The sequence below is a fragment of the Euprymna scolopes genome, chromosome 46, assembly GCF_053919585.1.
Source record: "Euprymna scolopes isolate OS-2025 chromosome 46, ASM5391958v1, whole genome shotgun sequence".
In the NCBI taxonomy this organism is placed as follows: Eukaryota; Metazoa; Mollusca; class Cephalopoda; order Sepiida; family Sepiolidae; genus Euprymna; species Euprymna scolopes.
The window spans coordinates 52031928-52057716 of NC_136527.1; the positions used below are offsets into that span (position 1 = coordinate 52031928).

Consider the following 25789-nt stretch of genomic DNA (forward strand, 5'->3'; position numbering starts at 1 on the left):
TGACCAATTTCTACTGTACACTCTTTAACCCTTATCCTTGAGTGGCCTCTGGGCCTTGATAATGTGGTGACGCCTTTGTAAAAAAAAAAAAAAAAAAAAATGTTATTTTTAGAAAGCCATTTTTAACATGGGGGAGAGGAGGATGTTTTGTACCTATTCTGTACTTTATCCTTACAATTTAATAAAAAAAGATATCATAAAACTTTAATAAACTTGAAAATACTATTTTAAAATAGCGCGGATCAATAAGTGCACTAGCACCAAATGAGCACCCACTTCAGGCCACACGATGATAATTTGGGTGGGTGGGGGCTGCCTGAAAGCCGTTTTGGTAAAATGGTACTTAACAATCATTATTAAAAGATGAAACTAGAAAAAGAAATTTCATCTCCACGCACTAGGTTGCCATAAAGTGGGTGCTCATTTTGCATTGAATTTATAATGAAAAGTGATACCCCACTATTTAAAAAAGTACATTTTTCATACCATGAAAACTTTATCTGCACAACTGTTAAAGCATATATTCGTTTTTCAGCACCCCCGAAAACTTGTAAAACTTGTAATCACAAAATTTTTGTTGGGGGAGGAGGGGTGTTGAAAGATTCTAGACAATGACCAGTACAACTTCTTCATAGTTTACAGTGAAAAAAAATTATTAATTTTAAATGATGTTCACTGGCTTAAAGTAAAAAAAAATGTTCGACACATGCATGGAAGTGGTACGCTCCTGTGTACTTGTCACTAATCTACCAGATTATAAAAAAAAATTCAATATTTACAATTTTTAAGTTGTGCTCTGTTTCTAATGCAAATTTCTAGTAAATCGATCTTCCATTTTGGAAACATCGACTTTTTCAACCAATTTTACGTATTTAGCCTCTTTTTTTTAGCCTTTTTTATATTTAGTTTTTTCTCCTTTCTTTAATTAAATATTTGTATTCTCGTCTAGTGGTTTCAATATGAGGGATCGATGTATTCGAAACTGTGTACACACATAAGTATACTAAAGAGTTTTCCTGTTAATTTATTTGGAAATGCAGTTATCAAATTTTCTGTTCTTTTGTTTAAAAAAATGCTAATAATTAAAGAAACTTATGTTGTATTTTTAAGTTCTCTCAAAAATACATTCAACAAACCTTACAAATAACTTTGACTAAATTAAAAAAAATAATCATGATTTTTAAACAAATTATAATATTACGGTTCTGTATATATATATATTAATTTATTTTTTATTTCGGACTATTATTCTCATCTTTATTATTTGTTGTTTTCATCTTATTGGTTGTTGTTTTTTCACGTTTTAGCCAACTATTCCTCTGACCTTCGTCAGGTAGTAACCGCGACGGATATGATCTTTGAATCTCCTTACTGCATTCTATACTATATTACGGTCCTGTTTCTTTAGATGAGGAATGATTCTTTGTATTGTTTAGATTATTAAGACTACTATTCTCATCTTGAGTGTTATTTATTGTGCAAACATTTTAAAAATAACATTAAGATGAGAACAATTGTTCAAATAATCGAAATAATAGGAACAAATCACAATATGTATTTTTTACATTTTTTACATGTCGAAAACTTGTTTTTGTTTTTACTTGCAATAAAGGAGATTCCTTATTTACCTACTGGATTGTAATAGGAGCCTTTAACTTTAATTCAATTTTGAAAAGTGAAGATTACATAAAATTAAATTATTTTGTATTTTGGGGACATTAACTTTGATAGATGAAAAGGAAGTTATTATAAATGAGGCTGTCATAAGTAGATGTTCTCAATTTGTGTATGGAAAATCGTAACTTGGCTAACATGTGTGTGTGTGCTTCAAAGGATTGCTCAATATGACCAATCCTTGGAAGCACAAAAAACAAAACAAAAAAGAAAGGAAAAAACAAAAAAGAAAAGAAAGAAAGCCTAAAATTGTGGACATACACTTATGCAATGCAGACTGTTTCGATTTAAAAAAAAAATGTCCTAAAAAGAACACCATTTCTCAGATTAGCTTGAGAAGAAGCTGATCATTTTCTGACATTTGCAAAATCATCAAAATGGTTTCTGCCCCACTCCAAATTTTCCTTCAAATCATGAGAAAGTAACAAAAATTCTTTCTCAGCCCCTCTTTCCACAACCAACTTATATAACTATAGGTAAAACATATAACTATAGGTAAAACATATAACTATAGGTAAAACATATAGCTATAGGTAAAACATATAACTATAGGTAAAACATATAACTATAGGTAAAACATATAACTATAGGTAAAACATATAGCTATAGGTAAAACATATAGCTATAGGTAAAACATATAACTATAGGTGAAACATATAACTATAGGTAAAACATATAACTATAGGTAAAACATATAGCTATAGGCAAAACATATAACTATAGGTAAAACATATAGCTATAGGTAAAACATATAACTATAGGTAAACATATAACTATAGGTAAAACATATAACTATAGGTAAAACATATAACTATATGTAAAACATATAACTATATGTAAAACATATAGCTATAGGTAAAACATATAACTATAGGTAAAGCATATAGCTATAGGTAAAACATATAGCTATAGGTAAAACATATAACTATAGGTAAAACATATAACTATAGGTAAAACATATAACTATGGGTTAAACGGCTTTCTTCAAAAAGAAAGAACAAGTGAAAGAAGAGAAAATTAAGAATATGCAATCAAAAATGCAAATTGAACAATTCTCTTGCAGTAGGTCAATCATCATGAAATCGAGTTACTCATTGAATGTCATGACAGCTGCACGATTGATCTTCTGTCCATATAGGAAGAGCAAGAGAAAGAAGTAAAAATATATGCAATCAAAAATCCAAATTGAACAATTGTCCTGACCAGGATGGGTCCTAGTGATGAGGTTGTGATTTTAGTCTAATGGCATATAAAACGTGTTAAGGGTATATGAAACGTGTTAAGGTTATGGTTGGAGTCTAAGGGAATATGAAACGTGTTAAAGTTATGGTTGGAGTCTAAGGGTATATGAAACATGTTAAAGGAAGAAAATGTTGATTCCTTTCATATTTCACCTCTCTTAGCCATCACCAAAATTATGTGATTAAGACGGTTCTAATTAAAATACATAACTAATTTTACAAAACTTTGAAATTGACACCCATTATAGGTATTGGTGGTCAGTCCCCGAGTGATAGAGTTAAAATGGGCCAATATTTTATGGGATATGCTATTGATATTCTTAACCAACTCAATAGCATTCAGATTAGATAGTATGAATGAGCAAGGCTTGATTGTCTGCCTTTGCAGGTTTTGAGTGTCAGTGTATTAAGTTAAGCAAGAATGATGGAAGACAGAAGAGATTTATTCAATTTGATATTCGTTCAAAATGACTGAATAGTGTGTTAGGGGAAACAGCCAATCGTTTATTATCATTTTCATGCATTGCTACAAGTGAAACGCATGTTGCACAGTCGATTTTTCATCATCCAGAAAAAAAAATTGTACACTTCGTTTTTGTATAAAGACAAAAATATTTTCTGTTATTTACTGCCTATATGCATATACCCAGCTACACATGGAGATGTGGACCAGGGGATGGGTGGATAGAGCCATACATGTGCGATGTTGATCGCACATGCATAAATCAGATCTTCACATCTAGAGATTTTTTTATCCAAGTCCTCTATCATTTTTTCCTAGCTTTCCAAGTGTTATGCCTTACCAGAGCGATGTATTGTTGCTCATCACCATGAGGAATTAATATATTATTTAATGGAAGGATCACGTCTCTGTGATCATTATTGTAATTGTGCTACAAATGCGACAGTACATATCACCTTATCACTTGTTCGTGGTCGGGTTTTGTTCCCTAATAAAATCTAAACTCGATAGCGTAAAATGTTTGTGCAATACTGATGAGTCCTCAACCTGTTTATACGACGCAAACTCTTTTGATTCAAAAGGATTTGAGTTTCTTGCACCTGCCGAGTAATCCCTTCAGTCTATTTTTACTGGGGAACGTCATTATCTTGGCTCGAATCCATGGTGCATAACAAGAGATTCACACAAACATTGTCCTTCCCCTTCATGTACTGTATGGTGCAGTTATAGCCAGCCATACTCAAAGCTAACATCTGTATTTTCCTATTCTGTATAGGTGAGTTTAATAAATATTCTAAGGATCTGTGATCGGTATAGATGGTGAACCTTGCACTATGCAAATAGTGATTCAACTTATTAATTGCATATTGTATATCGTCTGCATATCACTAAGTTTATGGGATAAGAAGTAAATTGATTTGTCAACCTCTTTATGCTCCCTCTGGTCATATGAAGGAAATGCCTCAATCATGTACAGTCGGTAGTCTTTCTCAGGTTGTGCTTACGAAAACTGGCTAGTATCCTATTTATGTGATCTAAGTGACTTGCCCTCGTATTTGAGAATATTTAAATGTCATCCAAATATGGTAATGCATAATCTTCCTGTCCCTGTAGAACTATGGACCTTTATTCCTAGAAGACCCCAAGGCCATCCCTGAGTCTGAACGGTAACACAAAAAAGTGAAACAAACTTTGATGGTAGGTGAACACAGTTTTCTCTTTATTGTCCTCATTTTAATCTGCCAGGCGAGGCTAATATATGGACATCAATTCCTAGAAGACATTCACGAGTCTGAACGGTATCACATAATAGTGAAAAATTCTTCGATGGCAGGTGAACAGTTTTCTTTATTGTCTCTGAATGAACTCATGCATTCCAGTATAGATATGCATCTCCACCGTATCAACTCTGCTGAATTCCTTATCCTCCATAACGAACAAATCTCTATTATGTTTCAGCAACATATCAGCTTCCATCTTGAATTCTTCATGTACTTTTATTTCATTCTTTTGTTCATCAAGCATGGTAATCTCTGTAATGTTGACTTAGCTATTTGGCAGCCCCATCTCAAGGTGACTGGTTGGTGTTGTTCATTAACCTTTACCACTACATTAGCTACTGATACTCTGCTAAGATTGCTAATGAATCGACTGATTATTTGTTCTATTTCGTATTCTAACATTTAACCATTTCTAAAACTTGCACAAATCATGCTTGACTTTTAACATAATTTTCTGTAGTAACCTAACTATTGATTACATATGGGTATCTTCTTCCAGAGCTATATACTTGTCAAATAATCTTATCAACCTAAATCGAAGTACATCCTCACCTCATTTTTCTTAATCCAGTTACGGTTTTGTATCAGACTTGTGTGAATATTTTCTACAACAAAGAAATCCTGGTGGGTAGACTGACTTATTATCCTTACTCTCAGTCGAACGATTAATCTTCTACAATTAATGGGGATGCATTAGCTTTTCTTAAACTAACTTTTTTATCACATAGTTCAAGTCCCTGTGTAAGTGCTTTGAAAACATAATTACTGATACCTCTGCTTCTCAATCCACTAGAGGTCTATAATTCTTTCCCTCAATTCTAGCCAAAAAGAAATTTGATCCACCAATGTTACCCCCGTATGATGTTGTTCAGTAACACCTAATCTTCATTACTCTAGTTTTTAATACTAGTCTCCTACTCTATACTTTGTTTCCTCTTTTACATCTGTCTCTATATCTTGGTGGACTGGACTCATAGCCTTTATGAGAATTTGCAGTCCTGTGTGACAAACCTCCATGGGCTTGTCTTCATAGTCCTGGTTTACCTCGAGCCAGATCCTCCATTTAACTTCTGCTATTGCTTTCTGATAAGTTTATTGAATAATAATAATAAATAATAATAATTTCTTATAAGTTTATTGAATAATAATAATAATAATTTCTGATAAGTTTTTTTGAAGATCTTGTGGCTAATGTCTCATTACAAGCAACTTCACCTCTCTATCCCTGAAACACTCTATAAAGAAGACCATCATCTGTTTTCTGATTAGTCTGCTTCTCTGTCTATCCCACTATATTGTTTTATATCTATAAATTGTCTGACTGAACCCTTTGTGGTAAGGAGAGCTTATATTTTCCCTTATTTCACTGCTCTGGTCACCCTAAAATACTAGTCTATATCATCCATTCAACTCCTGTAAACTTATTGATCTTGTTGCTGACTCAACTGCTTTTAAAAATAAAATTACAAATCAAGAAGAATTTTGGACAAACATTAAAGAGAAGTTGGATGCCCTTTCACCGGAGTATTGCCAAAGATTAATTCAACAAATGCCCAAAACATTGCAGGCTGTCAAATTGCAGATGGGTTATATTACTAAATATTAACTAGTTAATTGTATTCCTGTTGTATTTGTGTTGAGGTAATGTTCTAAAATTATATTAAAATACAATTTTCCATAGTACAGAGTTTCTTTATGCCTTTATCGATTTGAAGTTATTTTTTTAAATTGAGGTGAACACTAGAATACTGCAGTCAAATATGAACAGGTAAAATTCTAAATGAGTAACATGAGGTATAGGTTTTTTTAAACTGTTACATTCAATTTAGCTTAAATTTAACATAATTTGCAGTTTCTGAAGAAAATGACAAGAGTGGAATTTTCGGTGTGCCACTATATATATATATATATATATATATATATATATATATATATATATATATATATATATAAAATAAATGACAAAAATTATTCCAAAACTCATGATGTTGACCATCTTATAATTCATTCCTTTAATTCAGTTGACTTATAAGATTCAACTGACTTTAAGGAATAAATTATAAGATGGTCAACATCATGAATTTTGGAATATAGTTTTTTGTCATGTATTCTCTATATTGCTCTGTAATTACATTGAGCTTCTTAAATAAGGATTGATATATATTATAAGAAATATATTTCTAGAGATATATTCATATATGTATATATATATATATCTAAGTAAAAATTAGTGATAAAAATGTTTCAAAATTTCATACAAGGACTCGTGATTCTATGGTTAGAGTACTTGGTAAAATTCAGTTGTAAGTTACATACTCCTGAATATTGAAGTTTCAATCCTCAGTGAGACTTAAAATAGAATTTCAAATTTTTTTACTTGGTAAAATTCAGTTGTAAGTTACATACTCTTGAATATTGAAGTTTCAATCCTCAGTGAGATTTAAAATAGAATTTCAAATTTTTTTACTCAGTCATTGCTACCAACACGAGAGCATTATTCTCTCATGTACCAAATAAAGGGTTTCATACAGATTTCTAATTTCAAGAGAAAGCATCCCACGTTCGACAAAATTCACCTAAGATCGGAGGTAACATAGAAACATTGTAAAAATGATACCCAAGATGAGAACAGTATTCTGAAGAATTTAAATAATATGAATAATCAATCCTCATCACTAAAATGAAGAAACGTAAAGATTTTTAGTTAAATATTTGAAAATAAAAACAAACTAATTTTGTTACTTAACCAGTATTGCATATAACTCATTTTCATTTTTTGAATTTCATTAACAAAATAAAACCCAAGATGAGAACAGTATTCTGAAGAATCACAATAGTATGAATAATCAATCCTCATCACTACAATTAGTTAAAATAGTTTGAAAATAGAAACAGCATAGTTTGGTTAACTAACCAGAATTCCATAAACCTATACTCATTTTCTTTTTTGAATTACATTAACAATAGTTTTTTGGATATTTTTAATAAGAATCAATACAAGAAATTTAATTTTACCACATGAAATATATTTTCTCAAATTTATTTTATATTACCACATGAAATATATGTTAAAATATTTTTAAATTTATTTTATATTTCCAGAATATGAAGCAATGAAAAGAAATTCATTAATGGATAAGAAGGACCTTTCTTCATTGGTGATTGAAAAAGGTTTAAAATAATTATAAATACCATCATATAAATTTTGTAAAGTAAAAATTTACAAACCTTTTCATCATACTCTACATTGCATATACATTTTGTGGAATCAGATGCAATCAAACATGGCTGACAAACCAAATGCTCCTGAGGTATGTGGTCATTCTTTTGCACAAAAATCATATTTGTTGAGTCATATAAAAACACATACTGGAGATAAACCATATTATTGTGAAGCATGTGGTTCTTCATTTGCAAAGAAGTTAACTTTGTTGAGACATATGAAAACACATGCGGGAGAAAAGCCACATTCTTGTGAAGTATGTGGTTCTTCTTTTGCACAAAAATATAGTTTATTGAATCATATGAAAATACATTCAGGAGTAAAACCACATACTTGTGAAGTATGTGGTTCTTCTTTTGCACATAAGTGTAATTTGTTTAGTCATATGCGAACACATACGGGAGAAAAACCACATTCTTGTGAAGTATGTGGTTCTTCTTTTGCAAAAAGATATACTTTATTGAATCATATGAAAACACATACAGGAGAAAAACCACATTCTTGTGAAGTATGTGGTTCTTCTTTTGCACATAAGTGTAATTTGTTTAGTCATATGAGAACACATACAGGGGAAAAACCACATTCTTGTGAAGTATGTGGTTTTTCTTTTGGACGGAAGTCAGATTTGTTTAGTCATATGAGAACACATATGGGAGAAAAACCACATTCTTGTGAAGTATGTGGCTCTTCTTTTGCACGGAAGTCAGGTTTGTTAAGTCATATGAGAACACATACGGGAGAAAAACCACATTCTTGTGAAGTATGTGGTTCGCTTTTTGCACAGAAGTCACATTTGTTGTATCATATAGCAACACATACTGGAGACCAACGACATTCTTGTGAAATATGTGGTTCGTCATTTGCACTGAATTCAACTTTGTTGAGACATATGAAAACACATACAGGAGACAAACCACATTCATGTGGAGTATGTGGTTCTTCTTTTGCACAGATGTCACATTTGTTGTGTCATATGAAAACACATACGAGAAGCAAACCACAATATTGAGAAGTATGTAGTTCTTTTACACAAAATCAGAATTTTTGCGTGATATGCTTATACATACAGGAAATAGTATCTGATTATCTTCCAAAATCCATACGTCAACATCGTATACCGACCTTATGAATCAAGAACTAACAAAACGATCTCTATCTCGAAAATGGCCAACCATTCTATTTTACAAATATCTTCAAAAATCCAAAATCGTATAACAGCCTCATAAATCAAGAACTAACAAAACGATCTCTATCTCGAAAACAGCCAACCATTGTAATCAAGTCTGTTTTACAAATATGACAGAATGAGAAAACAAGTCTGGTATGGAAATCACTGACAACCATTGTTTAAAATACTTCAGAACTTCTACTACAGTATATGAAATATGCTAACTGACCTAATGAAAAATCCTAAGAAATATTTAGACACAATGCCTAGAAGACCAAACTTTAACAATGAAGCGATAACTGGGATAATACCTGTCCATAAATGGCACTCTGTTGTCAAAACGTTCAACTCAAATATAAATTCACAAGTATTTTTCTGTTTTGTGTCACACAACCAACCCTTTGAAGCACGCACACATGCTTGCCAAATAAGTATCGATTGTCCTTAAAAAGTAAAATAAGGAAAAACTAAAAAGCCATATTTTTGTAATGTGTGTGGCTCTTCTCTAAAAAGAGAAAATATGATCCTTCGATTATGTTAATAATGTTCTTTAAATATTTTTTTATTCTTATGTAAACATTTAAAACAGTCTGAAAGAACAGCCGTTTAAAATTTTTTTTAAATTAAATAAATCCCAATAAAACGTCTATTTTATATCAAGTATTTATGTCTAAATATTGGTCCGATCAAGAAGAAATGTTGCATATGCAATGAGTTTTTTTTACATAGGCATCACCACTTATCAAGGCCAAGAGGCCACTGGAGGATAAGGGTTAAAGAGTGTACAGTAGAAATTGGACAATATAGTAACCGTTAGTAATGGAGATTTCGTAAATTTGTTAACTTATATGGAACGGCTCATCAAGAACTTGTTTATGTTAGACTTGAAGACAACCATATTGTAGTCAGCTGGAAAGCAGAAAAACGGAAGACAATTCCATAGGCGTGCAGTTCTAAGAAAGAAGCTTTGCTCATGGAATCTATGCTTAGGTTTAGGCACAGATAAAGAGTGGGGGGAAACTAGTGATAGTGTTTTCTATTAGACGGGTGTTTCTTGTGAAAGTTTGGCGAGGGGGGACCATAGAATGGAGCTCAGTCGAGCACCTGCCATGAAAATAACGATAAAGCAGAGACAAATATATCTCTATGGATCATGTGGCGAATTACAATTGTGAACTATTTGTTTTTTTCTGATTTTCAAGTGTTTGAAATTAGTTAAGTGTGAAATGGTGCCTGTCAAGTGTCGTGCAGTGATCAATTGTCTTATTTAAAACCACGCACACCACAGGAAACTTTGATGAAATGAAAAGAAATGTCAAGTCTTATTATTCTTGTAAAACGTTGACATTGTGAATTCTAATATGTTATGAAATCTATAGGAGCAGCAGCTAGATCTGGTTGCCATCCATCTGTCATTACGGTGGCAATTGTGAGGCAACCTTTTTTGAAGATCCATGCTTGACTATTTGCCAGATCGCCTAAAAGTTCATGACTATTGCAGAGTGTGTTATGGATTCTAACAACTTTCCAATTGATTACCATACTTTAACGAAGAAGTATTCATCTTTGGTGTTTTAAACCAACAATTTACAGGAACTTATTACGCTTCAATTTACAGAAAATATTTTAAAGCTATCAAAATCAAGAACCGGAGCCAGGTCAGCAAATATCCCCTGCAAGATATCACTCTGATCCACAGCACACATTGTTTGAGATCAGAGACGCAGAGTCTATGAAATCCTTTCCATGCATCACTTTGTACCATCCGAATTTCACATTTGAAGCCAGAAAATCGTTTTTGAAAAGAAAAGACTTGCCAGATGATGCAGATGTTCTCATCTAGAAAACAAGCATCATCAATACTAATAACTTCATTAATCATCTAGAAAACAAACTAATAACTGTGCAATTGTCGTTGTTCTACTTATATAAGAAATTAGACGTTAGGGCATTACGTATTGAACGCCTGTCATAACATAAATTTTATATTTTTACGAACATCTTTCATGGACAATCATACGATAAAACAAAAGTGTTGAACAATCGATTATAAAAATTCAACAATTATCAACTGATTAGCCATATACAGCCTCGACGTATATAGTAAGTTGTATAGCAGTTATATTTTGTGGGGTTGTTTTATATTTATGTAAACGAATCTTTCTACTTAGAGTAATTTATTTATTATTATCTGATGAAAATACTTTGTGTGGTGACCTTATACTGAGCTATTTACACAGCTCTCTCGTGTCTAAATCAGTTGGCTTGAAAACATTAAACCAGTCGTGTAAACGCACCCATCCCAGTCACCATCGATATGACATTGAATTTGGTTTAAATAATTTCTTAACCTCTTTCTGTTGTTCGAGGAGTGAAAACGGGAAATAAAGTTTTTTTTTTTTTTTAAATGAGACATTTTCATTAATTTAACTTTGAATTTTAAAGTTTTTTTCGGCAATTTTTTATTGTTCCATTTGCACACGTAATTTGCATTAAAAATTTAGTTTCTTTTTTCCACGAATCATTGCTGGACATTTGCACACGTAATTTGCATTAAAAATTGTGTTTCTTTTTTTCCACGAATCATTGCTGGACATTTGCATACGTAATTTGCATTAAAAATTGTTTCTTTTTTCCACGAGTCATTGCTGGACTGAAGAAATTTGCGAAAGAATCATTGTGAAGTGCATATTTATTAAAAAGGAAATAAAACATTAATGCGGTTATCAGTTAGCAAGTGCTAATTCAAGCATGAATTGAATTTTTGAAATTGAAAAAAGTTGAGGAAAACAAAATGTTATAACAAAACATGTCTATATCTACAATTTTCTAAGGATATAATAGTTATTTTCAATAATTTAGGGTTTTTATTAAAAGTCGTGTTTGGTACAGAAAGCAAAGTAATCACAAAGCTTTGTATATGTGTAAGTGGATATGTTTATAGCGTGAATAATATGTACATGTAAGTAATGTATGTGTTTGAGTGCATGGCACTGCGTATGTGTGTTGATTTACCTTGTTCTTTTTAGTTCGTGTATAGTATTGCGATACACATTTGTGCTATTTTAGCCAAACCAGCTTAAGAAATCTGAAGAAATCTAATTTTGTTTAGCAGGGCACTAGTTATATAGGCTTCGTTAATTTAATTTAATATAAAATTCTAATGTTCAACCAAACTTCGTAAACGTATGGTTTTTTTCTCACTTGCCTTTTCGCCTTCAAACGATCAACGTTTTGTTTTATGGTCGATTTAAATATTGTCTCTTACTTGCCGTCACTGTTGTAAAGCACAATAAAGATTTCATAAGTTTAAAGTTTTTTATTTAAAAATAAATTGTTCAAGGGAGGAGAGACTAATATATTATTAACTAATTTCTTTCTTAATCCGTTTTTCTATGTTAGTATTAAGGATGTGAATTTAGAGATGCAGACAGCCAGACATTTTGCCTATCTTGCTTCCTGATTCGGATTGTCTGAAAACTTTATCCCCCATTTGCCGACACTTACATTTCTAATGCATTTATATAGGGAACAAAACTTTCAATTATTCAACCTGCAGCACGGCATATTTCTGTTTGCCGACATGTTATCCTGAGATGTACGACTCTAACCCTCGCCAAAATTCATACGAATTAACAAAATTGTTACGGTTCTAATATTTAGGATTAAGGGTTTTATTTTTCAGCTTAAAACAACTGTCGCAGTTTAGAAATATTTTGAGTCAACATGTTCTTATGAGAACTAACTTGTTTTTTCATAAATGACGAAAGGAATTTATCACCACTAAAAACTATACGTAGGTGTTTTATCGTGTTTCGTGGCGATACAAAAGTGCTAGCTCTGTATACTACTCCAGTAGTGTCCGCCATGTTACTTTATAGTGTTAACGTTGGATCCGAAGTATCGTTCTTTTGTGCTAATAAAAAGCTTATTTAAAGGGTATACTCTATTTGTTTTACTTACAACAATTTTATTAGCACAAAAGGGTAAAAAATAAAGGTAAAAAATAAAGGTAAATTTTTTTTTAAATGGATCGTACCTTGAGACCTTCTCGATTGGACGTAAACCCTTATTCATCTAATGCCGAGGGAGAGTTTAAGCAATGCCTTGCGACGTTCAAATACTTTTTAGCGGCACTAACCCAGGAAAATCTCAACAAGTTGTCAGTCTTGATGAATTTTATTTCACTGGATATTTTCGAATATGTCAGCGATTGCGGAAATTATGAAGAAGCCTGTCTCAAACTGGAGGAACTCTTTATCAAACCAAAAAAACGAGATATTTACTTGCCACGAGGCGTCAGCAATCGAGAGAAAGTCTGGACGAGTATCTTCGGGCATTACGAGTCCTTAGCAAGGACTGCAATTTTAGGGGCGTTAATGAATCGATTCAAGATGCCTTTATTGTCGGAATTCAGTTCCATATCATTTGCGGTTATTGGAAAATAAAACGCTAGACCTGAACACTATGTTTGACCAGGCCCGAGCGCTGGACAATGCAACGAGGAATGTGGAATCGTATTCACCAGCACGGTACCGGGGAACCAACCGCTGCAGCCCTTTGGAAGGAAGAGACATCAAACTTGGATTCTAATCACATAAATCTAAGTGCTGCTAAATCAAAAATTAAATGGTGGAACTGTGGAAATTATAAACACCCAAAATCACGATGTCCAGCGAAATCGAGTGTTTGTCATCGATGTAAACGGATCGGGCATTTTGCAAAATGCTGCAAATCAAATAATACTACTCAATCAACTTCTGCCTCGGTCCTTTATCCAAGCTTAGCCTCTATAAGTTCGAGTTCGGCAGTTCCATCGTCCCTACAGAGATCCACCGTAGAAATCCACATTTTAGGTCGGCCATTAAGAGCACTAATGGATAGTTGTAGCTCAGACAGCTTTATTCATACCAAAGTAGCTGAGGATCTGGATCTTTAAATAACAGATTCAGACTTGAGAGTTTCGATGACATCGTCTGACCTCTCATCCAAAGTGGTAGGTGCTTGTTTTCCTAACGTACATTTTAACAAACGTATGTATACCAACCAGAAACTGTCAGTTTTAAATAACCTTTGTTGTGATGTGATTCTCGGACTGGATTTTCAAAGTAAACATTAAAGCTTTACCTTCAAGTACGGTGGGAGTTCAACTCCTATTGAGATTTGTGGACTCGCTGTGGCTTTGATGGAACCGCCTGGATTTTTTGCTAATATAAGTAAGAACTGCAAACCGGTTGCCACCAAGTCTAGACGTTATAGCTCAAGTGATAGCAAGTTCATTGACTCAGAAGTTAAGCGCCTTTTAAAGGATTGGATCATCGAAACCTCAAACTCCCCCTGGAGAGCAAAAGTGGTCGTGGTTAAATCCGATAATCAGAAAAAGAGAATGTGCATTGATTATTCTGAGACTGTGAATAAGTACACAAGCCTTGATGCCTACCCCCTGCCTCGGCTGGATGATGTAGTGAATAAGGTTGCTCAGTATAATGTATTCAGCACAATCGACCTGAAAAATGCATATCACCAGATCCTCATCAATGAGAATAACAACCCCTTCACTGCTTTTGAAGCTAACTCCGCTCTGTATCAGCTCACCCGAATACCCTTTGGGGTTACAAACGGAGTTTCTTTTTTTCAGCGAATTATCAATGAAATTATTAGTTCTGAGGACTTACACGACACTTTTGGATACCTGGACAAGATTTCCATTTGTGGAAATGGTCAGAAGCAACACGATGAGAATCTGGCGAAATTTATCAAAGTAACAGAAAAACGGAAAATTACGTACAATAAAGAAAAGTGTGTGTTTTCTGTGAATGAACTGAGCTCCATGGGTTATATCATTGGACCCAACGGTCAAATTAAACCCGACCCCGGGAGGTTGAAGCCTTTAAAAGAACTCCCAACTGACTGCAAATCACTCAAGCGATCCCTGTTTTTTTTTTCTCGTATTATTCAAAGTGGATCCATAGGCATTCTGATGATTCAGCCTCTTATTAAGACCAATTTATTTCCCCTTAACCAGGACCCTCGAAATGCATTTGACAGTCTAAAGCTAAATATTGAATCAGCTGTTATAAAAACTATCGACGAGAATGCTCCTCTTGAGTTGGAGACTGATGCCTCTGATGTGCACTTTCTGGAGTCTTCAACCAAAATGGTAGACCCCTTGGTTTTTTTTCTCACTAACTCTACACGGCTCTGAACTAAACTATCCAGCTGTTGAAAAGGAAGCGGCTGCCATTATAGAAGCAGTTAGATATTGGCGCCATTACCTCTTGGGGAAGCACTTCAAACTTATTACATCAGTAAAATTTGTTAACGACCAAAATCACCATAGTCAGATAAAAAACGGTAAATTGCTCCATTGGAGATTGGAGCTTTCATGCTTCAATTTCGACATTATCTATCGCCCTGGTGAGAATAATCTTGTAGCTGATGCATTGACACGTGCTTCTTGCGCTACTGTGACTAGTAACACCAACCACCTTAATTTGCATCGATCCTTGTGCCATCCTGGGATTACAAGGATGGTCTTCGTAAGGAGTAGAAACCTCCCTTACTCTCTTGAGGATATTTAGCAGATGACAAAGGATTGTATTGTTTGCAACAAGTGCAAACCAAGATTTTTCCGCCCTATTGATGGGCATTTAATCAAATCAACTCAACCTTTCGAGAGGTTGAACCTCGATTTTAAAGGACCCTACTCTACTGTAAATAAGTATATGTTGGTATTAGTTGATGAATACAGCCGCTTCCCATTTGTATACCCTTGTAAAGACACAAGTACACAGAGTGTACTGCATTCTTGCTCTTGGCATGCCCAACCAAGTTCATTCAGATAACGGGAGTTGTTTCAAGAGTGCTGAGTACAAGAATTATATGCACGGCAAACGGATCTCCACCAGCTACAGCACCTCATATCACTCGCAGGGGAATGGTTAAGTAGAGCGAATGAATAGAACAGTGTGGAACACTATTACACAGACTCCCTCCATTCCATTAATATCCACACCCACAAATGAGACACCTCATGGGCGCCTGTTTAAACACGCAAGAAGATTAGTGTCTGGGACAGCGGTACCGTCTTGGATGACCGAATCTGGTTTTGTTTCAATACGGAAACACAACCGGTTAACTAAATATGAACCTCTGGTTGATAAGGTTGAACTTCTAGATGCTAACCCCCATTACGCCTTTTTCGATCTAACGAGGGTAGGCAGATGATTGTATCTACACGTGACTTGGCCCTGTTGAAAGACTTCCAATTCACTGATCACCCACATGACTCGGAAAACTGGAATGATACACAAGCAGATCAGCAAGAGGAAAATTCATCCCCACCAGTAGAACCACCGGTTTTGCGACGGTCAGAACGTCATAGAAGACTACCAGATAAGTTGAATTTGTGATTCTAGAGTTTAGTGAATCTTTAATAAATTTATTTTGTGCATCAGCACTATTAAATTGCACTCCTTGTGCTGGCTTAATTAGTGAGTTTTAACATTGTGAACCTGAACTATTAAACTACATTCTTGCATTGGTTGTGATCAACCCACCTCTATACACTAATACTTGCATGAAATTTCTACCCACCGCAGGAACATTCTAATTTAATGGAGGGGAGAATGTTGTATTGTGTTTCGTATGGATACGAAACGTCCCAATAGCACTCTCCTTGATAAAACGCTAGCTCTGTATTCTAGTCCAGTAGTGTCTGCCATGTTATTTTATATTGCTAACGTTGGACCCGACGTATCCTTCTTTTGTGCTAATAAAAACCTTATTTAAAGGGTATTCAGAATTTGTTTTACTTACAACACTGTGATTATTTTCTCAGTTTCCTCGTAATTCCTGAGTGCCACCTTGAATTGACTAAAAATCATGATTTTTTTTCTGGTTATCACGGCTGTAAATGGCTTGAAATCACTCGGTAACCCTTTTAGGGCCATGGAGATAAACAGATTTTCGCTAATAACTTCGCCAGACATTTTATTAAAGAATTTGCAGTGGTTTCGGCTCTTATAATATAATCTGTAATCCTTTCGGCTTCCATTCGTTTTAAATATGTCAGTTCAGTATATAAAGAGATAATTTTGGGGTTTCCTTTCGATAAATAATGCTCTGTTTTATGCTATATCTTTAATGCTTTGCAACCATAGTCCAAGGCTTTTCTCATTACCAGTGTTAGACTTCGGTAATTTAAACACTGTATTAATTGTGCAAAGAAAGTTGCATTCATATCAATAAAGCCGAGTTCCTCTGTAGTTAGAAACCATGTTTAGTTTCAGAACAGTTTCCGATAATTAGTTGTTCTATACAAGTGATGAAGATGATATGTTCTCAGCAGTTGTGTTGTACAGTTGTTCCTGATTTTATAATTTTGTAGACAAAGAGCAAAAGATTCTTCCTGTGTTGACACGAAGAAAACATATGCAGGATTGCTGCAAAAAAGGTTTAATTTTTATGGAACAGTTCTGGTTCTGATTGGTTGGTAGCAGAACGTGAATTAATTTGATTCATCAGTTCCTAGTGGCATCGTTTATAAATAAAATCTCCCAACTGTGAGGGACCATACACCATTATGAATAAAAACAATATATTGCAACATACTCTAATTCTTGCCAAAATTCATACGACTAATTTTCTAAGGTTAGAAATATTTGGAGTTAGCACGTTCTTGTAGGAACTAACTTGCTTTTGGAAATTACTATAGGAATTATCCTCACTACAAAGTATACGTAGGTACTATTCTAACTTGTTTGTTCTACAATGCTCAAATATTTCACGTTCATACATAAACACAAAAAGAAATTTAATCGCCCTAAGAAACTCCTTGTTAATAATTTTGTGGTTGAATGTTATTCATCGTATATAGCTAATATATAGTGAAAACTTTCTGCAGTGACAACATACAACAATTCAATTCTATTTCAAAAATCTGCATTTGTTCATATGCCTTACAGAATGGCAAATTCATGTAATAATTGGAACCTTCAATTTCGAGGTCAATTCATATTCAGAATTAAATTGAAAAATGTCAAATTAATCTGTAGACAGCCTTTTTTAGTTATATCACCATACTTCACACGATAAGTAATATAAAATTTGTGATCCGAAATAAGTAGATAATGTCTGGGATAATGGATTTACAAACAAAACATACTTGTCTTTTACCTTCAACAATCGCTTATTATAATTCTAGCTAATACCATGAGAAACCTCTACTGTGGAATGCGGACGGGGATTCCTAGGCATGAATGCCAGGCTAGTGGACGCTGACTCTTTAAATCTGTCTTTCTGAATCACGTGTCTCATTAACTCGCCATGTGAAAGAGGATTAAATGACAAGCTTTATTCAAGATTGTCTCACTGTCACGAGTGTTGTAAATGTTATGACAGAGAAGAGGTAAAATATATGGATATCTAACAAATAACAGAAATAAACATATCTAAAAGAATAAAGACATTTAATAGAAATAAAAAAGATAAATTCCATTAAACTATAACTGCCATAGATGAATTTGTTTATTTTTAATCTTAGTTAATTTGTTTAGTTAGAAATGTTTAGATTTTCTAATTCATATTTTGATCTGTGCATATGAGAATTGCCAATTTCACCCAATTACGTTGTCATAGCCTGGGCGGTACTGTTGACACTCTCTTAAACCTGATAGCATCTAAGATAGTAAGACCCAAAGACGTCCACTCTCCAAAATAAGATGCAATACCCGGAAGTAAAGACTGTACATCATTATGTAAAGCAAGATGATAACGGCCACTGTACAAAAAAGATAAAGAATGAAAGTTTTCGGATGGCACAATAATGGTTTAGACGCTTGACAACGCCTCCATATGTTTATATACGTTCAAAACACAAGCATACAAAACAAGTAAAACAAAGTAATAACTCGGTTGCAAAATATAAAATAATAAAACAATTTTGTTGAACAAACGAAGATCGATGTTTTACATGCTTCCCACATCAGCAATATTTGACACAACTTCAATTTCTAGAAAAAATCCAGCTTCATAAAAAATGTCATCCTAATACGATAACCTGCAAAGTAATAATGTGTCCAATTACACACATAGCCTGGTCGGAATTCTTAGTAATTCTTCAAAAAAGTAGCAATAAAAGTTAAAGGCAATAAACTCAGACACACTCTTTAAGATCGAAGCAATGTTTGTGATGATAACTTCCCTAACATGAACAAATAATATGCTCCAGTAATAAACTAAATGCATGAGTTGTTGATATGCATATCACAGCAGAAAGATTAAGAGTAGTTTATAGTAGGATTCACAAAATAGGAGCGATAATCTGGCTGCAAAAGAAAAAAAAAAAGATAAAAATCACACAATAAGTTTATCAACATATAGAATACATAAAGGAAAACATGAGAAAGTGAAAGTAAAAATAAAAATAAATCAACATTTAAAAGTAAAAAATGTTAATTCATTAAACCTACATTTGTCTAAATTCGCCATTGGTTTTATTAAGTATGTTTGTCCCGTACTTATATATAGCTACAATAAATAATATATAATAACACTCTGGCGACTCGTGGCTAAAATGGGTGGGAGTGCTGATTCAGAAAAAAAATCCGGTACATATGTATTTTTCGGACCGTGCTGAGATAATAACGTTATTATTTCGAAAGCCTTCATTAACAATGGAAGAGGAGGGTGTTTTATAACTATTCTGTACTTCCACCTAGCAATTTAATAAAAAATATATCGTTTAATCTGTAAAAACTATTTAGAAGTTCCAAAAGACTTAGACTTTGCTTTGTGCCCTTTACTCATTGCCCCGTCCTTCCTCGAGCTGAACCCGCTGAACTACTTCCTTTGGTCATATGTCCCATGCTTGAAGTGCTTAGGGTCCTTGCTGATTAATCCGAAAGATTCCAGTTTCATTTTAACCGCATCTGCAGACAGTATGACTTCATTAACGTAGATGTCATCAATGTAAGCTGAAGTAGCTTCCACTGTGGTCTCATCTTGCATCAAAACAGTTTTAATGATATTAATGTCATTATTAAGGTGCTACGTTTAGACCAAAACCTAAGCGTGTCAAACACTATCGTTTTCCCTTGATTATCACTGTCTGAAATGGCCACAGTGACTCATGGATCCGTATCTGTAGGTAGACTCTCTTCAAATCTAGCAGTGCTACATTACTCCCTTCATGACGCCAATCTCAATGTTGAGCAGCGCACACATCTGCATTCCCGGTAAATCAATCCACGTCTGAAGTTCTTCTTCAGATGTAGCCTGATTCTTGTTTGTAACTCTGGAATGGTATTGCATAACCGATCTGGCGATTCGATCATGGTCGATTTCCATATCGCAGTCCAGGCCCTTTCTTTGCCGTCAAACATAGCAAAGAACGTATTTATAGCAGACAGTATTCTCACGCATAGAGGGAATCTACATTGTCTGCATAGGGTTTAGATGTTGCATGACTAGTGCCGACTGCTGATTCTGGTTCTTTAAGGATGTTTCGCGTTTGGGCCAATAACTCGTCCGTTGTAAATCTGTTAACATGTGACGACGCTTGCAAAAGTCTACTGACATCCTCAGATCAGCCCACCAAAAATGACACAGCTTAACATTTTGTCGTTGACACCACCAAACGGTGCTGATAACTTCAGTAAATCAGCTAAGTAAACGTCCATCGTTTCATTGGGATATAAACGGTGGGTAGTGAACTGTTGCCATGCAACAAAGGATCTGTACCAAATGCTGTATATAAGCTCTAGGAGTGTCAGAAGTCGCCATTAAAAATTAAAGATTAATTAGACTCGCTATCTTTCGAATAATGTAATTTATACTTTTTCTTTCAATAAAAGGAGCAAAGACCAAATTTTAAAATCATAAAAGGTTTAATAGAAAAATATACAGTAATTTTTTAAATCGGTTTTCTTTAAAATATTTCACGAAATTCAACGAACTAAATCTAAATATAATAAATATATATGAATTCCAAAAATCACTTACCTATATAAAATACTAATCAATGGTTTCTTCCATTTTTAATTTCTAAGAATTTGTCCATTTTTATATTTTATATTCCATGTACTTCTTAAATAAAAGAATTTTTAAGCAATCATCGGAAAAGATCGCCATTCTGTAAGCTATTATCCGATGTTCGCGAAGCAGTGTTTCCTTGCTTTTTTGTAGTTGTCAAATACGGATTGCTAACAGGGCCATAATTATTTCAAAAACGTAAAATCAACACATATGCGTGTTGAATGAAACAGAAAAATTGTTGTTCGTGTTCAATTTTTTCAGGACAATATTTAAAAAATGTGAGGTTTCACGTAAAAAAAATCAACGTGGTTTAAAAAAAAAAAGTTTTAAACTTCTGACTTTACAGGTAAATTTGCATAAAACTATTATTTTTGTTTTAAATTAGATCATTTTATTTATTGATCTTTTATCTTCAATTTGTGATATATAATTCCGAGGGGAGAAAATTAATTATTTTCATTTTTATAGACATTTCACTTTGGGGGGGTGAATTAAAAAAAAACGTTTGTCTAGAATATTATATTCGTTTATGGGATAGAGCATAAAATTTCACATTGCCCCTGAAAATATCGTAAAAATTGAACGAATAGAGAAATGTTGATAGATTTTTAAATTTTAAAAATTGCAAAATATTTAACTCGTAAAATTCAATTGATTTCATTACGTAAAAATTGGCTGCCTGAACGCACGCAGGCACTTTGTAAACACTGTTTTTTACAAAAAATTTTTTAAAATATTTCTATTATTTTTTAAACAACTTTAATAGTTTATTTTGGAAGTATATTCCATAAAGAAAATAAGCAACCCACTGTAAAAAGAGAGTTTTTTTTATTTTATTCGCAGCTTCGTGTTAGGGGTGTAAAAAATTCCCTCAAAATATTAATACACTTAGTGGTCATTGTTTTAAGTGTAATACACACCAGAGTAACAAGCGTCCATGTATTTGTGTATTGTATAGATGTGCATGCGAGCAGTGCCGTGACGGAGGAGGGGTGGATTTGCCGCAGAGAAGTGTTGGGTGGGAAAAGAGAAAAAAAGATGGCACCTGGTGTTTTAAAAACTGTGGTCTAGCGAGATCACAGAGGGCACACGTGAAAACTGCATAAAAATCAAGCTTGAGTGAGAGGAAGGGACAGCGTCGTTTACAGTCACGAGGTTCTTGTTTTACTATTGCGAGCGTTGGTGATGATTGAAGTTTAATTCGATACAAGCTATTCCGGCTATTGCTGTGAAAAATGACCGACTCAAAGTTTGATCTAAAACTGATTCCAGAAGTTGATGGGTCCACATCTATTGTTGATTGGGTTGAGAGGGTCGAGTTGACCTGCAATCTCTGTGTGGTAAAGAGAGTGCACACTGTGATTCCCCTGAGATTGGCTGGAGGCACTATTAGTGTGTATCAGCAACTTAATGCCACCGAGAAGGCTGATCTGACCGCTATGTACAAGGCATTTGCAATGGATCCTTGTTCGGCTTATGAAAGATTCGCCTCCAGGAAGCTCACGCCGGGAGAAACCGTGGATGTGTTTTTTGTAAAATTGAAGAAACTTGCTGTGCTGTTTGGCAATGGACATGAATTTGTGGCTGGCCTTCCCACCCATGTTAAGCAATTGTTGAGCGCCTCTACCAGTGTGTCCACAACGCCTATGGAGCACTTGATGGAACGCACCCAGGCTATCGTCAGAGATGAGGAGGACCTGGGGGAACCAGTTGTGATGGCGACAAAGGCAGCCTAGAACGAGGCCAGGGAGATTCCCAGTCTGAGCCCTGTGGCTAATGGAAGATGTTACTGCTGCGGTCGGCGAGATCATTTTGTGAGAAGCTGCACAAAAGCGGAAGCGACTGCGCTGTTTCCAATGTTGTGGCATAGGACACCCAGCCCAAAACTGTGCGGGAAACGCGTCAGGGGGCAAGATGTCAGCGCCGCCATGCTCCCCAGACAAGATCTAAGTTATGTGCAACCTACGATTACTGTGTACGTGAACCGAGTGCCCTGCCTAGTTCTTCTTGACTCCGGCTGCTCACATACCATAATGAGTGCCAGATTGTGGCGGACCTGGACTAAAAGGAACATTAAAGTCACCACAATAGGCGACGATACACAAGCATGGACTCTGGTGTGGCCACGGAAATTAATGTGTTGGTGAGGCAAGGGGATTTTCTGGGGTTCAATGTACTGTGATGGGGGGTGATCATCAAAAGAGACGGGAGTGTGCACTTTTTAAAAAAAAACCGTGTGTGCTACAATCCACGTCGATTGCTCTGACTTTAAGGTGGGCTATGACTACAGCCAGCAAGCCTGGGCTGCATCATGGAAGTAGACCAAGGGAAGGGCACCAACTGAATTAAGTAATCGCATCGCAGAATACCCTATACCTGACGAGGATCGTGATAAGTACGAGCAAGAGCTTGAGGCGTGGATCCGAGATGGATGGCTGATCCCCTACCCAAGAAGCTTGGTCCACCCAAGGGTCTGATACTTTTAATGGCGGTTATTCAGCATAGCAAGTCAAAAGTAAGACCAGTGCTGGATTATCGTGAGCTCAACCAGTACATTGAGGCTTCCACTGCCGATGCTGACGTATGCGCCAGAAAACTGAGGGAGTGGCGCCAGAAGGGCTCCAATGTGTCGATATTTGACCTGCAAGTAGGTGAGATGCTGTGGCCGTTCCAGACAGTGTGGTTTCGGGGTCAGAGGTACTGCCTAACACGACTTGGCTTTGCTCTGAATGTGGCACTACAGATCATGAAGACCATTGTGAATGCGGTGTTGTCTCAAGAAAAGACCATTAAGGACGCAACATCAATGAGAACATAAAATCTACATCGTGTGTCAGGAAAAATTGGCTCAGTTTGGTCTGCAGTGCAAGAATCCTGAACGTCTGAGGGATGGAGTGCACGTATTGGAATTAAACGTTTGTGAGGAAGACTGCACCCAATGATGGAGGCATGGCAGTTGGATTCTAGGCATCCGTTACGTTGTTATGAGGCGGACTGCTTTATCATGGTGTGCGAAACTTGTTGGACACTTACCAGCCTATTAGATGAATGGAGCGTCTGACTATGACTACAATGCGCTCATGTGCCATCAGGGAATGGCATTGCTGAGAGGAGCCATCGTAGTATTAAGAGAATTGCTGCCAGAAAGCAATGTACCATTATGGAGGCCACGTATTGGTATAACATCACGCCAAAGAATGGGAAATTACCTACAACAGTGCCGGCCAATGCCATATACACATATCGTGTAAGACTAAAGGGAATTGATGCTGCACGGCCAGTCAACCAGAAAAGACAAATATGAGGTAGGGGATCCAGTTTGGCTGAGACCACCTGGAAACCGGTGCACCAGCACCACCAAATTCAATGTGATGAACTACTGATGAACGAAATCAACAGACCAGAGAGTGATGATTATAGTTCAACTGACGCAGCGGAATCAGAATCAGAACCAGATCCGAAACCAGAACCAGAATCTGAATCTGAATCTAAACCTGAATCAGAACCAGAATCTGAATCAGAGCCTATGAATGTGCCCCTTCGCAGAAGTAAGCGGACTAGGAGACCAACCCTCTGCAGTGCACTCGGTGTGATCATCAGATCAGGTGGGAGTGTAATACTCACCAGAGTAGCAAGCGTCCGCGTATTTGTACATTGTGTAGATGTGTGTGTGTGAGCGGTACTGTGATGGAGGAGGGGTGGACTTGTCACAGGGAAGTGTTGGGTGGGGGGAAAAAAGATGGCGCCTGATGTTTTATAAACTGAGGTCTCGCAAGATCGCAAGATCACGAGAAAACAGAGGGCACACCTGAAATTAGACAGGGTGAAAAACTGCATAAAAAGCTTGAGTTAGAGGAAGGCAGTGTCGTTCACAGTCACGAGGTTATTTTGTTACTATTGTGAGCGTTGGTGACGAGTGAAGTCAAATTCGATACAGTAAGCGAAAGCGCATATTTTTGCTGGTTGCTTGGTCACAATTACCAAATAAACATCCCCTTAAAAAATTACCCCCCTCAAAAAAAGGTGGCCGTAAACTGTGTGCTCATTTTACGTTAAATTAATATATAAAAGTGATCTCCCTCATTTTCATACGATAATTTTTTCATGTCTGAAAAATTATTTGCTTCCTGAAATTTTAAACGTTGTTTTCGTTTTCAGTGGCCAGAAAACCCTTAGTAGTAGTAATTTTAAATTTGAGGGTGGAAAACGTTTAGTTAAATAGACCCCCCCCCCAAACAAAAATAAAAATAAAATAAAAAATAAAAGGAAAACAAAAAGAATTTTCATTTCGATAAAAAAAGAGACAAAAAATGAAATAAAAATAAAACTGAGGGGGGATAAAAACGAAACGTTTCGATTCATATTTACATGTTTTGCTATCAAGACTATGTTCACCAATCAGTTTCCGCCATCAAATTGCACGTGCAACGAATTAGAGAAATCTATATATATATAAAAAAATGATAAACTATTGTTCGCCAATATCTTCATTTTTAATGTGTTTGTTAAACCGCACAAGCATCAGAATAACTTTAGGCGTAAATGTTTCAAATACAATAATAAAAAAAATCAAGAATCTATAAAAGAATAAAAAATAAATAAATAAATAAAAATACAAAAAAAAAAGGCTATAAAACTACCAGTTTCCGCCATTAAATTGCCCGGGCAACGAATTAGAGAATTAATAAAGATGAAACATGTAAT

The 25789-nt window shown here is 35.1% G+C and overlaps 1 long non-coding RNA gene across 2 annotated transcripts in view; it reads left to right on the plus strand.

The window, feature by feature from the left end:
- LOC145270541 (uncharacterized) overlaps positions 1-11449 on the plus strand; it is a 45492-nt gene extending 34043 nt beyond the window's left edge. For both annotated transcript variants that reach the window (XR_013865429.1, XR_013865430.1), the window contains exon 2: positions 7761-11449. This is a non-coding gene — a long non-coding RNA (uncharacterized LOC145270541). The remainder of the gene's footprint in view (positions 1-7760) is intronic.
- The last annotated feature ends 14340 nt before the right edge of the window (positions 11450-25789 follow it).